The sequence below is a fragment of the Electrona antarctica genome (assembly GCF_951216825.1).
Source record: "Electrona antarctica genome assembly, chromosome: 1".
NCBI classification, from domain to species: Eukaryota; Metazoa; Chordata; class Actinopteri; order Myctophiformes; family Myctophidae; genus Electrona; species Electrona antarctica.
In genome coordinates, this window is record NC_136806.1 from 1,162,006 (window position 1) to 1,179,288 (window position 17,283).

A 17,283-nucleotide genomic window follows, 5' to 3' on the forward strand; every position below is an offset into this window, starting at 1 on the left:
ACTCGAGAACAGTCTTATTTTGAAAGAACTTCCACCATTAATTTCAACAGAGAACCGTATTATTTTGAAAGAACTGCCACCATTCATTTTAAAGTTGTAGTGAAATAATAAATACGTTTATCACACTTTTAGAGCATATCCGTGGTCATCATATGGATGCCAAACAAATGGGAAAATTCTCATTTGTGTGTGTTTTTATATCAAAAGTCAAAAATAAGAATTGAATTACTTCCTTAAAATGAAAACGTGCTGCGTGATGACGTGTAGAGATACACATCAATAAAAGTCAATGAAAGCTCACCTATTTGATTCCCATTGCTGCGCGTCTGTCAACAGCAACACCAACAGCTGCTACTGATTACAGAAATACTCTGTTATTAATCCAATTCAAGCTGACATGGCAAAATACAAAGGTTTTTTGTTTTTGTCTGTTTTGTATTGTTGCTCCCCTTTCTGCAAGAGGACCACAACGGAAACAAGCCTATCGGCTTTCTTGTGACTCTATCCCTTTGAATGTAAGTAATCAATCAATCAATCAAAACTACCGCCAACCAAGTTGCATATCTGCTGCAATGGGAAATCCACCACCAAACAGCCGAGACCAAAGGTAGACAGACTCCAGCACTCCCAAACCACCGGACTGACTGAGCCGTTCTCCCTTGAAGAGCTCAATATCAGCATCAATGCCCTTAAGACTGGTAAAGCCATTGGCCTGGATAACATCTTCACTGAAGAGATCAAACACTTTGGACCTCTAACACGAAAATGGATCCTCGAGCTGATGAACAACAGCATGCTGACAAGAAACATCCCAAAGGTCTGGAGAAAAAACAGAATCATTGGTCTCCTCAAACCGGGTAAAGATCCAGCATATGCAAAGAGCAAGAGCCACCCGTATAAGCTGTTTGAGCGTCTGATCCTCAACAGGTTGGCCCCAGTTGCTGAACCAGCCATCATCGCCCAACAAGCTGGATTCTGACCTCGCAAATCCACAAGAAGCCAACTTCTGAACCTCACTCAGCACATTGAAGATGGGTATCAGAAAGGACTGGTAACAGGGGCCGTCTTTGTTGATCTGTCTGCCGCATATGACACTGTGAACCACCACCTCCTCCTAAAGTAGATAGCTGACAAAAGACCTGGCACTTTCAGACCTCATTGGAGCCCTCTTAAAAGATAGGCGCTTCAAGCAATTAGTCGCTGGCGACGATAAAAGTACGACCTACCTCAAGGTAGTGTGCTGGCTCCACTACTGTACAACATCTACATGCACCAATGACCAACCAATGGACCAGAACACTGAGTGATTCATCTACGCTGACGACCTCTGTATAGCATCTCAAGAGACTACGTTTGAAGCAGTAGAAGCAAAACTCACCTCAGCCCTAGATGAGCTACTCCACTACTACGAACGCAACCACCTACACACAAACCCTGCGAAGACTCAAGTCTGCTCGTTCCATCTCAGGAACCGGGACTGTATAGGTTCTGTATGGGTTATAAGTGGGATATATATATGTGTGTGTGTGTGTGTGTGTGTGTGTGTGTGTGTGTGTGTGTGTGTGTGTGTGTGTGTGTGTGTGTGTGTGTGTGTGTGTGTGTGTGTGTGTGTGTGTGTGTGTGTGTGTGTGTGCGTGTGCGCACACACAACTGTATAGGTTCTGTATGGGTTATAAGTGGGATATATATATGTGTGCGTGTGTGTGTGTGTGCGTGCATGCGCGCGCACACACACACACACACACACACACACACACACACACACACACACACACACACACACACACACACACACACACACACACACACAAACATGGACACACGTGTAGTAACAACCTTAGTAACAGTTAAACTTTAAGTTTGCAATTGACAGCAAGTTATCACAAGTAAGACGCGTGAACGCGGGAAGCGAACGCAGCTCGTAAATTGCAATAACAACAATTAAAATGAATTACGTACTTTTTTTAAGTATGTAATGTTAAGTTTTGTTTTTAAGTTTTCTAGTTAGTGTGTGTGTATATATATATATATATATATATATATATATATATATATATATATATATATATATACACACAGACTGCAGGGTGTGCCCCCCTATATTTGTCCTACCCACTGTCAGGATCTGCCTTCCGTGTGTTGTTTTTGTTGTTCTTGGAACTTATTCTGAAGTTATGCTATGGTGTTCTTGAATCTTATTTTGAAGTGATGCTTTGTGTTTCCGGTTTTCCTTTGTAGTTGGTTCCTGCCTTGTCTCACCTTCCCTGATCTTTGGTTCTTTGTTTCACCTGTGTCTTGTTTTTCCCCAGCCAATCCTTGTGTGGATTTGATTTGAGTTCACCTGTGTCCTGTTAATCTTGTGCCTATTTAAGCCCTGTGTTTGGTTGTGTTCTCCGTTGGATTATTGTTTTGTAATCCTGCAAACCACTGTTAAATTAAACTTCCACTTGATTCTGACTTCCTCGCATTTGGGTCCTACTTGTAAACCACCTCCTGACACCCACAGCCAGGCGATCTAACCCTAGCCGATCAACGAGCTTGTAGATCGGCTATTTTCATCATGCAAAGTGTAAAATTACATTTTAGTCTAGTTTTTTGTTTGTTTGTCATAGTTTTAGTCATCATGGCTTAGTTTTCATTTAGTTTTTTTTGTATGTGGTTTATGTCAGTGAAAAAATGTAGTCGACGAACATTTTTCATCATAGTGTTAGTCGACGAAAACAACACTGACACACACACACTTTAAATGGTTTATGACTCAAGCTGAGAGCAAAAGCTCCACAATAAAAAGGCATTTGATTTGCATACATAGACACATATTGACGTCATACATAGTGACACATATTGACGTCATACATAGTGACACATATTGACGTCATACATAGTGACACATATTGACGTCATACATAGTGACACATATTGACGTCATACATAGTGACACATATTGACGTCATACATAGTGACACATATTGACGTCATAGGCCTACATAGTGACACATATTGACGTCATAGGCCTACATAGTGACACATATTGACGTCATACATAGTGACACATATTGACGCGCGTTGACAAAGTGTCACATCTTAAATGGCTGTGAAGAGTCACAACGGAGGAGGTTCTGGACTGGAGAATGGATTCACACCATTTGGCACCGAGGGGACTGATCCATGACTGAAAACGATAAACCCATTAACCCATTCTGGGAGGGAACCCCTTTTGGTGTTTTAAGCATTATGTTACACTTTAGCTATTGCAAAATAGCAGATCTACAAGCTCGTAGCATGGCACTGTAGTAGTAGAGTCACAGGCTAAGGTTCTGTGACCACCCTCTGGCAAGGATGTTTTGATGATTGATTTGTCTATGGACCCTTTATAAAAGATTTAGCCCCCAGGTCCCTCACAAAAATCCCGGCATTTTTTGCTAGAGGGCCAAACTCAAAATGGCGTCCGGCGCCATAACCAAAAATTTACTTTTGATCTAGATGTCCTAGAATCATGTATGAAGACACTTTTCCATACAAGTCAACCATGAGGATTCCAAATCTGACACCATTTTAATCACAAGACCTCGTTTTGGCCCTGGAATTCAAGATGGCCGTCATCCAGTACAGTGAAAACATTACTTTTGAATAGGAAAGCAATCTATTTGGGGGTTGTAATTTTTACAGACACAAAACACATGTGTCAGATAGCATTCTGTGTCACTGGTTTCTGAATCATCAGATTCAGATGACTCCACCCTCCTCCTCTGTGCATCCTCCTCCTCCTCCTCACTCTCAACTTCCTCGTCCTCGCAGGCCACATGGCAGACAGGACTTTTGATTGATTGATTGAAAATTGTATTAACAGTTTGCAGAATTACAGTACATTTCAAGCACAAACTCAATACAAAGGCTGTTAACTGTGAGTGGACGACCCAATTAAGCATTACACTTGTTTACAACAGGGTCCACCATGTTCAAATCATCAAAACATTTAGAGACGTACAAATAGACACTTCTATATAGACAAAGAACAGTACAGGAATTCATCATAATGGAGGACAGCGACCACACACCACTCCCAATCTGTCCGAGTGGTGAGGGGTGCTTCAGTGTGGGGTGGAGCACTAGATACGCCAAGTGGAGGCAGTGTTGGCGTAGGCTATCTCCATCTGGAGGGAGACAGATTCATTATTTTTTCTTCATTCTCTTCTACTGGGCAGCACAGGCTTCTTGTCTCATTCAAATAACTATTGTTCTACCTCCTTCTCAAGGTCAAGGCTATCTCCACACCGTGAGAGCTGCTGCTGGGCCATAGAGCTCTTTAGTCTTTCCAACCTTGTCCTACACTGATGATCACAGCCTGCATAAACAGTGAAGAGGACGGTGTCAACTTCAGACTGCTCAATGCTGTAGTCTTCCATCGGTTGTTGTGTTGACAAGTTGATGCAATGTGGGCCAACAGCATAGAGTTGACAATCACTGCATTCACATTCTGTGCCAGGTCTGTGAGGTAGCTGCATATTCATTTTTGCAACCACTCATTGTTACCAGTGTTGTAACTAACGCCCTTACATCACGTTACGTTACCTAACGGCGCTACTTTTTGCAGTAACTTGTAACCTAACGCTTTACATTTCCCCATTCCATAACGGCCTTATAGTTATTGTGCGAGCGTTACCCGCGTTATAGCGTTATGTTAACTTATGTGATCCGAGTGAAAAGTCTCCCCATGCAGCGCCGTGCCCGTGAGTCTATCTGTCATACAGGCGCGTCTCGTCTCTGTGCTGAGAGAGCACTCTCTGTGTTGTACTCTGTTGACAGTGTGCTCTCATACTAGCCTCTGAGACCACTCTAACATGATGAACAAAGCACGTCGCAGAAGAGGTCAGTGATTGGCTAACGTAGGGACATATTTCAGGGTAAGCCAATCAGAGACAGTCTGACAGAGTAGGGCGGGTCTTTCGTATGGCTGTGGTAAACAGTTCTAAAGAAAACGCCAGTTGAACGAACATTATTACCACACGCTACAATGGCAAATGCGGATGACAGCGAGATCGGATGCTTTGTGGGTTGGAAATACAAGCATTATTTGAGTACTTGCGGGTCAAGGAAATGTTTTAACATGCCATGGAGTGTCCCCGCTGTGTGTGATTCGATTCCCTGTACTTCCTTTATTATTACTGCTGCGTCCCTCCTGCGCAGCACAGTGCCTGACGTTAGCCGTGCGTTAGCCTTGCACACCGTTGCATGCTAACGGATCCCCTCGGGACCCGTGGCCACCTCCCGGGCACAGTGATAGGGCTGCCCTCTCCCCCCCAGAAAAACATTGAGGTCATCATCACCAAAACAGACAAAGATCGATTTTAAATCGCCACAGAGGCATGTCACCAAGAGTCAACTTGACAAAATGATTGCCACTTGCCAGGTATGTTGTTGAGGAAATGCTTCCCCTCAACGGTGGAGTCTGTTCCTTTCAGAGCACTGGTCAGCAAAATACTAGTGCAAGCAGGGCCAATGTGCAGAAATACATTTTCCAAATACCTGAACAGTGAATATTCTAAAATGGAAGATGAGCTCAAAAATAAATTTGATGAATTAGAATATCTCTCTACCACTGCAGATAGGCCTATATGGACTAATTTTTTATTTGATTATTATTATTTTTTTTCATATTGCAAATTTGCACAGCACCATTTGTTTTGAAGGCAAGTTGAGGCTACAATAAAGATGCCTGTCAAAATGTTTGACAGGTGGAACAACATGTTTTATTGTTCCACTACATTTCATAATGTTAGGAGGGAGTTGTATTTTCTCTTACTGTGCGACAGAACTTATATTATTATGTTTTAAAGTAAAGTAAATTGAAAAGTTACTTTCATAAAGTAAAGTAAAGTAAAGTAACTTATCTAAAAAAAGTTACTTTTTTAGATAAGTAACTATAACTATAACTCTTTACTTTTTAAAAGTAACTTGAACAACACTGATTGTTACTGACACTACACAGTAGTGTTTTGAAGGCCTTGGCAGAGGGGAAGGGGTCATTCAATTTCATGTACGTGTTGGTAACATGTGCCTTACCCTGTACACGCAAGTCTCGCTCATCATCTTTAGTTGAGTATGCTGCCCTTGTTCATTGTACATTCAATCCACATGTCCTAGGGCCTAGGCCTTGTGACATCATATGGGGAATACAAGCTAATAGAAACTGCAGGCTTTATAGTCCTGAAAAGTTGCAATGCGAAAATGTAAGCCATCATTCTCACCATAATGAAAATCTAAACATTGTTGTAAAAATATCTTGTTTAAAATAAATCTGCCTAATGATGATGTCATGGGAGGACGGTTTCTATGAGACACAGACTGAGTAGAAAAAAATTGTGCCATTTTATCATGATTATTAGTGAGGACCTATTATATGAAGATAGGTTGAAAAGTGGTGAAGTCGTCCTTTAAGATTGTACAGAGGGAAAAGTACTCAAAGTACAACTATCAATACTGCAATATAGAACAACTATGTTACAAGTAAAATAAAAATGTACTTGAGTAAAAGTACAAAAGCATTGGCATAAATATTTACATAAAGTACCAAAAGTAAAAGTACTCATTATGCAGGTTGTCCCGTTTCAAATGTATTTGAACTTGAAGTAACCTGTATTAAAGGATTCAGATTTTTTTTATCTTAAGTTGCATGAAATACTTGCCATTAATATAGTGGTTGCAACTGTATTAATGGAGTCCCGTGGTGGGAGTTCTGCTCTGGTTTTGGTATAAATATATATGAAATATTAAGTAGTTCCAGTCATGTTGTGGGGGGCACTGGGGGCCACGCATTAAAAGTAAATTAATCCACAAAACTAACGTCATTTGTATTGTTTACCTATTGTGTGTGCCCCCCACAAAATGACCGGAACTACTTAATATTGACCAAAACCAGAGCAGAACTCCCACCACGGGACCCGCAATCAATTTGGAACCACTATATTAATGGCAAGTATTTCATGATTCATACAGCTTAAAGGGATAGTTCAGATTTTTTGAACTTAAGTTGTATGAAATACTTTCCATTAATATAGTGGTTGCAACTGTATTAATTGATTGCCCGAGTCCTGTGGTGGGAGTTCTGCTCTGGTTTTGGTGAAATATCAAGTAGTTCCGGTCATTTTGTGGGGGGCACTGGGGGCCACGCAGTAAAAGTAAATGGGCCTCATGCGCCAATAAGTTCCTAACTTTTCCTCTTACATTTCTTCCTAAGTGAATTCCTAAGAGAAGTCCAGTCAGATTCATGAAACGTTCTTAAGTAGGCAGAATTGTTCGTAAGCATGTTCTTATGATGATGAATCCAAATCCTCGTAACTTGAAGGGGTGTGCCAGTTCGTTCAAATTATCATAGGTAGACGCCCCATATATCCTAATTAGCATCCTAATTACCATAGGGAACCACCCCACCAATCCCATATAAGGAATTGGGAATTCACTTTCCTACCTGTGTTCACCCAGGTGGGTGTGGTTTTGCATGACTCCATGGCCTTGCCTGCAGTCACACCTGTGTGTGATTGCAGCACACAGAAATCTCAGGACCTCACACATAGAAATAAAGTTGAGTGAAGTCAAGAATACCTAAACTAAAGTCTAAAGATGGTGGAACACCAAACTCCAAACATTAAAAATCAATAATACTGTGGAGGTACTGAACTGAACAGAAATTTTCATATTTTCAATATTTTCGATATTCATGAATGTATTTTATTATTTATCTCACAATAGTCAACTTGGGGGGGGGGGGGGGTGGCGGGTGGGGGGGGGGGTTATGTGGTGGGTATGGTGCATTTGTTTGGGTTGGGTTGTAAACTCTAAACCAGTGGTTCTCAAACATTTTCATGTCAAGGACCCCCAAATTGACATGCATTCTGCAGACCCCCATATGAAAATATTTTCTGCTAGGGAAATGCTTTGAAGATTTATCAAAATGTTTCGAAAATAGCCGATCTACAAGCTCAAAATGGGCAGTAATGGGACGCATTTGTGAGCTTGTAGATTGACTATTTTCAGTATTTTCAAGTATAAAATGGGATTAAAGTGGTAAAATGTTCCATATTTTGCTGTGGACTGCCTGGAACTTCCTCAAGGACCCCTTGAGGTCCTCAGACCAAACTTTGAGCATCATGCAGATGGCGCTGTTTTTCCTTTATGTTTTCAGATTGCACTTAAGAACGAAAAAGGCACCCTAAGAGTGCTCTACAGTGTGCGTAGATTCTGTTCTTACCTACGAACAAATCACAGCTAAAAAATGATTGAGGGATCCCAAAACCTTCTTAAAAATGTCCTAAGTGGGTCTAAGAACAAATTTCCTCTTAAGAACTTCTTAAGAACGGTTGGCGCATGAGGCCCATTGAATCCACAAAACTAACGTCATTTGTATTGTTGACCTATTTCTAAAATATTAGTGCAACTTCCGTTCTTTTTTTACCCCTCTATCACACAGAACTATGTTTTTTGTGTCCATATCACTACGCCCAAAAAATAGTTCCATGTGATAGAGGGGTCAAAGTTGAACGAAAGTCGCGCTAATATTTTAGAAATAGGTCAACAATACAAATTACGTTCGTTTTGTGGATTCATTTACTTTTACTGCGTGGCCCCAGTGCCCCCCACAAAATGACCGGAACTACTTAATATTGACCAAAACCAGAGCAGAACTCCCACCATGGGACTCGGGCAATCAATTAATACAGTTGCAACCACTATATTAATGGCAAGTATTTCATACAACTTAAGTTAAAAAAATCTGAACTATCCCTTTAAATTTAAAAAATCTGAACTATCCCTTTAATGTATATCTATTCATTGAGGGGGGGGGGGGGGGGGGGTAAGGGTAACGCCCACGCAGCTGTGTCTGCCTGTCCTCCCTTACGTCCTCAGAAGATACATAAAGGCTGGGGGGGGGGGGGGTAAGGGTAACGCCCACGCAGCTGTGTCTGCCTGTCCTCCCTTACGTCCTCAGAAGATACATAAAGGCTGGGGGGGGGGGGGGTAAGGGTAACGCCCACGCAGCTGTGTCTGCCTGTCCTCCCTTACGTCCTCAGAAGATACATAAAGGCTGGGGGGGGGGGGGGGGTAAGGGTAACGCCCACGCAGCTGTGTCTGCCTGTCCTCCCTTACGTCCTCAGAAGATACATAAAGGCTGGGGGGGGGGGGGGTAAGGGTAACGCCCACGCAGCTGTGTCTGCCTGTCCTCCCTTACGTCCTCAGAAGATACATAAAGGCTGGGGGGGGGGGGGGTAAGGGTAACGCCCACGCAGCTGTGTCTGCCTGTCCTCCCTTACGTCCTCAGAAGATACATAAAGGCTGGGGGGGGGGGGGGGGTAAGGGTAACGCCCACGCAGCTGTGTCTGCCTGTCCTCCCTTACGTCCTCAGAAGATACATAAAGGCTGGGGGGGGGGGGGGTAAGGGTAACGCCCACGCAGCTGTGTCTGCCTGTCCTCCCTTACGTCCTCAGAAGATACATAAAGGCTGGGGGGGGGGGGGGGTAAGGGTAACGCCCACGCAGCTGTGTCTGCCTGTCCTCCCTTACGTCCTCAGAAGATACATAAAGGCTGGGGGGGGGGGGGGGGTAAGGGTAACGCCCACGCAGCTGTGTCTGCCTGTCCTCCCTTACGTCCTCAGAAGATACATAAAGGCTGGGGGGGGGGGGGGGGGTAAGGGTAACGCCCACGCAGCTGTGTCTGCCTGTCCTCCCTTACGTCCTCAGAAGATACATAAAGGCTGGGGGGGGGGGGGGTAAGGGTAACGCCCACGCAGCTGTGTCTGCCTGTCCTCCCTTACGTCCTCAGAAGATACATAAAGGCTGGCTCTGCGATGATAATTCATTCACTTCTGAAACTATAGGCTACTGCTAAATCGACGATGAAATCCAGGAAGAAGAGCTGGGCCGCTACGCATAAGGTCCTGTAGAAGAGCTGGGCCCGCTACGTGCATAAGGTCCTGTCAGGAAGAAGAGCTGGGCCCGCTACGTGCATAAGGTCCTGTCCACTCAGGTCTCAGGACCCGTGGAAGAAGAGCTGGGCCCGCTACGTGCATAAGGTCCTGTCGACTCAGGTCTCAGGACCCGTGAAGAAGAGCTGGGCCCGCTACGTGCATAAGGTCCTGTCGACTCAGGTCTCAGGACCCGTGGAAGAAGAGCTGGGCCCGCTACGTGCATAAGGTCCTGTCGACTCAGGTCTCAGGACCCGTGAAGAAGAGCTGGGCCCGCTACGTGCATAAGGTCCTGTCGACTCAGGAAGAAGAGCTGGGCCCGCTACGTGCATAAGGTCCTGTCGACTCAGGAAGAAGAGCTGGGCCCGCTACGTGCATAAGGTCCTGTCGACTCAGGTCTCAGGACCCGTGAAGAAGAGCTGGGCCGCTACGTGCATAAGGCAAGGGGGCAGGCAGACTTTCCAACGTTCAAGCTCTGGGTCCTAGTGGTAGGAGGAGGGACTACAGGCGGACCCGTGGATTCATGACCGGGAAACCCCGTGCAGCTGGGCTTTAACGTTGAGCGCTCGGTTGCCCTACGTCACTCAGGACCTCAAAGTTGAGGTCCTGGGAGGGACTTCCGGCAGTCTTCCGGGTGCTTCAAAACGCCACTGAGCAACTTCCACTGACATGAATAGCTGTTCAGTCTCTATTATATATATACTCTATGGCATAAGGTCCTGTCGACTCAGGTCTCAGACCCGTGCCAAACGTCCTCGGAGGCATGTCTATCTCTTCCGACTCCATGAGTGTTATGGAAGACTTAATCAATGACACGTTTGACCGCATCGCCAGTGAAGCCTCCACAGTTGCTCGGATGAACAAGCGCTCCACCATCAAACGCATGGACATTCATGCCGCCATCAAAATGCTGATGCCTGGGCTGAATTTAGCCCTGAAGGAACCCCAAGATGCTTGGACCGATTACTGCTTCTCCTACATGAACCAGTAAACTGCCAGTCTGCTCTTAAAACACAACGGTCCTTTTAAGGACCACCCATATTTTCCAAGAAAGTGTTTATCCAAATATTGACCAAATTCCTTTGCTTTGTTACTTTGCCTGTCAGGTTAACCGCTTTGTCCAGTTGAGTTGACAGTTTATCATTCATCAAGGTGTGATGCCACGATTTGATGAAGGGAGACTAATCGACGAGAAGTAGGCTAGCTTCATGACTAATAAACGTAACCTGGGCCTTTGTATAATATTAGTCAGGTAGTCCTGCGGTAGTCCATTTGAATATTGCCATTGTCTCAATGAATAGATAGATACACAAAGTAACTAGCATTAATTTGCAATGGCTGTGCACATGTAATACAATGTGCACCTATGATGTGCTGATAATTACACAGCAGTGATGACTCATCACTGAGTCAGTCAATGACAACAGTACACATATTTCACGCAATTGTTGTATTCCATTGCAATTTACCTGCTGTTGCTTCAAAAACAGTGTTATGATGAGAACAATAAACTACGCCTTGGCTTAATAGGAATACTGTACCGTAAGGCTTGATTTGATATATGTAGTCACAATGTTTACTTGTTAAAATAAACGTGTACAAGATACAACGTTTCGCCAACTAACTCATTCTAAGGAACTCTTCATGTTGAAAAGGTGGGTGGGTCTTAAAAGAGCCTTTGTAGAGTTTGTTCAGTCGAAATAAAGCAGGTTTATTTCTTGGCGGCTTTCTCGGTCTTCTTGGGCAGCAGAACAGCCTGGATGTTGGGCAGCACACCGCCCTGAGCGATGGTCACTCCACCCAGCAGTTTGTTGAGCTCCTCGTCGTTGCGGACGGCCAGCTGGAGGTGACGGGGGATGATACGACTCTTCTTGTTGTCACGGGCAGCGTTTCCACTTTCCAGCCAACGCTGCCAGTGATACATTGTACCTCCCCAAAAAAGGAGGTTCATAACCACTGACCAGTCAGAGAACGACGGCGTCTCCGATGCTTTTATAATTTACAGAAGAGAGCATGGAAGAACCAAGCAGACAGCCCGTAAATCCACCGGCGGCAAAGCGCCCAGGAAGCAGCTCGCCACCAAGGCAGCTCGTAAGAGCGCGCCGGCGACCGGTGGAGTGAAGAAGCCTCACCGTTACCGTCCCGGTACAGTGGCTCTGAGGGAGATCCGTCGTTACCAGAAATCCACCGAGCTGCTGATCCGCAAGCTACCCTTCCAGCGCCTGGTGAGGGAGATCGCCCAGGACTTCAAGACCGACCTGCGCTTCCAGAGCTCCGCCGTCATGGCTCTCCAGGAGTCGGCCGAGGCTTATCTGGTCGGTCTGTTTGAAGACACCAACCTGTGCGCCATCCACGCCAAGAGGGTGACCATCATGCCCAAAGACATCCAGCTGCCCCGTCGTATCCGCGGAGAACGTGCTTAAACTCATCTGTCACTGTCACAACCCCAAAACGGCTCTTTTAAGAGCCACCCAAATGTGTTATTTAAAGAGCTATATTATCCTTTGATATTGACTAGTTATGCACTTTAAACTAACTTCACAATGAGCCAAAAACTACTGAAATGGTTGCATTTGGTAATTTGTGCCGACCAAAAGTCTGCCATCTGTTGCAGTATCTTCCTTTGTACATAGGCTACTCTATTTCATATTGTGTGTGCAATACATTTGCAAAAAAATGCTGTAACTTGATCATGTACATTGTACATGTATGTAGAGTAGAGACTGTTGATAGTGCGCAAATAATTCAGCTCCAGAGGTGCAGAGGGGGGTGGGCTAGGGGGGCTTGAGCACCTGCCCTTTTGCAGAAAGTGCCCTTTACGCCCTTTTTTTGAGGGAAAGGGTACCCCCATACCCACCCCCCACATAAGAGGGGGGGGGGGGGGGTGATGTGGGCCAATAAGGGCTTGTGTGGGGGGCAAACAAGGGCTTATTTGGGGGGCAAATAAGGGCTTATATGGGGGGCCAATAAGGGCTTGTGTGGGGGGCAAATAAGGGCTTATGTGTGGGGGGCCAATAAGGGCTTGTGTGGGGGGGCAAACAAGGGCTTATTTGGGTGGCAAATAAGGGCTTATATGGGGGGCCAATAAGGGCTTTTATGGGGGGGCAATAAGGGCGTGTGTGGGGGGGGGCAATAAGGGCTTGTGGTGGGGGGCCAATAAGCCCCCCCCCCCAGTTTGTGCTTGAAATGTACTGTAATTCTGCAAACTGTTACATATTTCAATCAATCAATCAATCAATTTAACTCTGTTTAGAGAGGAGTCGTTGCAATACGAAAATAATTAACTGGAGACGTGATATTTGTTATCTCTTCGTCAGAATAAATGGAGGTTGTCTCAACTAGTCCGTGTAGTCCCTTCAACACAACGCAGAGAGAGACAGACTACACTGGTTACACTCGTCTTCATGTTAACACAAACACTCAGAACTGGCCATTCATTGTCAATGGCATTTCATGTTTGTGTTAGGACAAAGTTTGTGTTTACACGTGTGGTATCCAAAAATGTCCAATGACATCGGGTTTCGATATCATCTGTTGCAAATAATATACCATTCACCCTACAAACTTCGGCACCATCTGTCGTATCTGATAGACACGAGACACTCTAAAAAACTCTAGTTCCACTTAACCAGAATACTGGGAGAGCATTGAGAGAATTGTGAGACGGCACAGACAGAGTGAAGTTCCTTGATGATGTTGGTTTATTTCGAAGTACACAGCGCAGCATAGCAGGTTAAATGCACACGCCAGCCAGAGTGGCCTGACGTGCTCCACACATGGGCTGATGCCCCGAACTGACAAAGAGTCACATTTTGATTCACCTTTTAAGCAGTTTACAGAGTGTAGGGTGTCAACAGAAATATGCATACATTTTAGTGACAAGTCCTTTGATCAATCAGTTTGTTCCTTCATGTCAACAAACTCCTTTTGTCATACAAATAGCCCCAGGAAGGCACATAGCAAATGGCAAGGCCCTCACCACATGGGACCGGGTGTGTGGGAAAGACAGTCACAGACTTTGGAGACGAACTGACTAGTGCAATTAACTATACCTACTGAATAAACAGGATCACCCATATGCTATGCCCAAGAACATGAGATATTGTAAGAATTATTGTTTCCAGATTCCACACAACCCCCCTCGACAGACAACAAACGTCTGTCGCAAAAGAATATGAAGAAACCATAATTCTTACCAGTTACCACCCCCCTTGATCCTCAGCTTAACAATACATTCAAGACACCAGAATAACAGCATTACAGTACAGAATCTCCCCCAACATGGTTTTCAAACAGACATTCAAGATTACACAACTCGTCATAAATGATTTCCATTACAGTAAGTTACAAATACAATTTCGTATCAGTGGAGAATTCATAAATGATTTCCATTACAGTAAGTTACAAATACAATTTTGTATCAGTGGAGAATTCTCTTTGCGTTATTTCAAACTCTTATGGCTAAAAATGTTACAGAACAATGAACACATCACATGGACCCCTCTTCTTGGAGACCCATATGAAAACTGCCGTCACTTCGTCAACTTTCGACAAAACAAAGACCAAATATCTCAGCTCGTACTATGCGCACAAACAAAGAAAATTGCATCTTAAGCCCTAGAGAACCACAAAGAGTCAAATTAAACCCTCTTTAAACACTGTCGGCACTAAACGGCTGCCAATTGCCCTGTAATTTAATCACTATCCTGACTTTAAACACTGTCGGCACTAAACGGCTGCCAATTGCCCTGTAATTTAATCACTATCCTGACAAATAAATAATCCTAAACAGTGAATAATGGTAAAATGATTAGTAGAAAACGAACGTGACGCACAATTGTAATCAGAAAGAAGGAATGTGCATCTCCCCTCCGATATGAACAAGGAAATTATTCTGTATTCTGCATTCCCTAGTTACCTTGAAAGTTCGCTTCAACCGCACGGACCAAGTTGAGAAAATGTTCACCGCTGTTTTCGCTGAAAGTTCTCGAAGCAAACTCCCTACATCATCATCTCCCCCCTCCCAGCTCTGAAACATCAGAGATGGGAATACGAAGAGAAAAAGGCAACAACCTCATCACAGACCCCTGCTCAGGTCCGTGAAGGCCCTCAGCTTGTGTTGTCAGTCGGCATGGAAAGCCAAGCCACCGCCGCCACGCCAAGCGTCGCCTCACCCCGCCGGGGACCTCCGCTGGTGTCCCCCGCGCCGAGTTGATGATCGAAGGCCGCCGTGTGGCTGTTGCGTCGTCGACCGCTCCGCTGTCCACCGGCCGGCTGGAAAGTGACGCACGTCGCCGCTGCGCAACACTCCTCATCGGTGGTCCGCCGTCATCATCCTCCTCGTTCCGCTGGAACACGTCGTTGTCGTCTTCCACAAAAACTCGCTGATTAGACTGAATAAAAAAGCCGCCGATTCTTCTCCTAACTGGTGTAAAGGCACCATGAAGGTCGGGATCGCGCACCATCTGTGGTATCCAGTGGCTAGGAAAATCAATTCCCAACCAACAGGACCGGGTTTCGATATCATCTGTTGCAAATAATATACCATTCACCCTACAAACTTCGGCACCATCTGTCGTATCTGATAGACACGAGACACTCTAAAAAACTCTAGTTCCACTTAACCAGAATACTGGGAGAGCATTGAGAGAATTGTGAGACGGCACAGACAGAGTGAAGTTCCTTGATGATGTTGGTTTATTTCGAAGTACACAGCGCAGCATAGCAGGTTAAATGCACACGCCAGCCAGAGTGGCCTGACGTGCTCCACACATGGGCTGATGCCCCGAACTGACAAAGAGTCACATTTTGATTCACCTTTTAAGCAGTTTACAGAGTGTAGGGTGTCAACAGAAATATGCATACATTTTAGTGACAAGTCCTTTGATCAATCAGTTTGTTCCTTCATGTCAACAAACTCCTTTTGTCATACAAATAGCCCCAGGAAGGCACATAGCAAATGGCAAGGCCCTCACCACATGGGACCGGGTGTGTGGGAAAGACAGTCACAGACTTTGGAGACGAACTGACTAGTGCAATTAACTATACCTACTGAATAAACAGGATCACCCATATGCTATGCCCAAGAACATGAGATATTGTAAGAATTATTGTTTCCAGATTCCACACACGCACACTAACGCCAGGGCTCCACCGGACGCGTTGCGTCTCCGTCGCGTGCGTCAAAAAACGCACCGGTTCAATTTTAATGCACGCGTCGCGTCTCCGTCAACGCAACGCAACGCGGGCAGTGGAGCCACCCTTCATTGATTAAAAAGGGAACATTCCCTGACGGTGACGGAGACGCGACGCTGACGCGCCCGGTGGAGCCCCCGTGTAAAGGCTTCGACATCCCCTCAAAAGATAACAATACTGCAGGCCTGCGACTCCGTGCAATCTTGTAGATCTGCTATTCTTAAAATAATTTGAAAATATGGTTAAAGTGATGTTGGTGCTGTTTATCAGCATTGCTAGGGGAAAATAATACATCCTGACGTACTTCTTTTTATGTTGAACTGGCACATGCAATAATGGAGAATGAAAGCAGTTTGATATGCACATAACTGCAATCATTTCATAATGTTATCTTGAGTCCTGTGTGAGGCTCCATAACCATAACCAAGCTTGTCTCAAAGTTGTCTCTGTCATGAATTAATCCATTGCTACTATAATGTACTTTGATATCACTGTTGAGAATGGGTTACATAAGTAAGTAGTTAAAGGACCACTTCACCACTTTTCAACCTATCTTCATATAATAGGTCCTCACTAATAATCTTGAAAAAATGGCGCAATTTTGTTCTACTCGGTCTGTGTCTCATAGGAGGGCTGTGGGCAGTTCAGAAACCGTCTTCCAGTGACATCATCGATGGGGAATACAAGCTAATAAAAACTGCAGGCTTTCTAGTCCTGAAAAGTTGCAATGCGAAAATGGAAGCCATCGTTCTCACGATAATGAAAATCTAAACATTTTTGTAAAAAATATCTTGTTAAAAAAATAATCTGCCTAATGATGATGTCACTGGAAGACGGTTTCTAAACTGCCCACAGCCCTCCTATGAGACACAGACTGAGTAGAAACAAATTGTGCCATTTTACCAGATTATTAGTGAGGACCTATTATATGAAGATAGGTTGAAAAGTGGTGAAGTGGTCCTTTAATTATCGGCCTCATTGATCATGAAGCTTAGCTGAATACATATTGAAAGAAAGTGTGGGTGGCTCTGAAAAGAGCCTTTGGGTTGTGCAAAATTATAGTAGGCCTAAAGTCACTACAGTGATGTGGAAGACATAAAAGACATTACAATCTTCATGTTGTCTGTAAT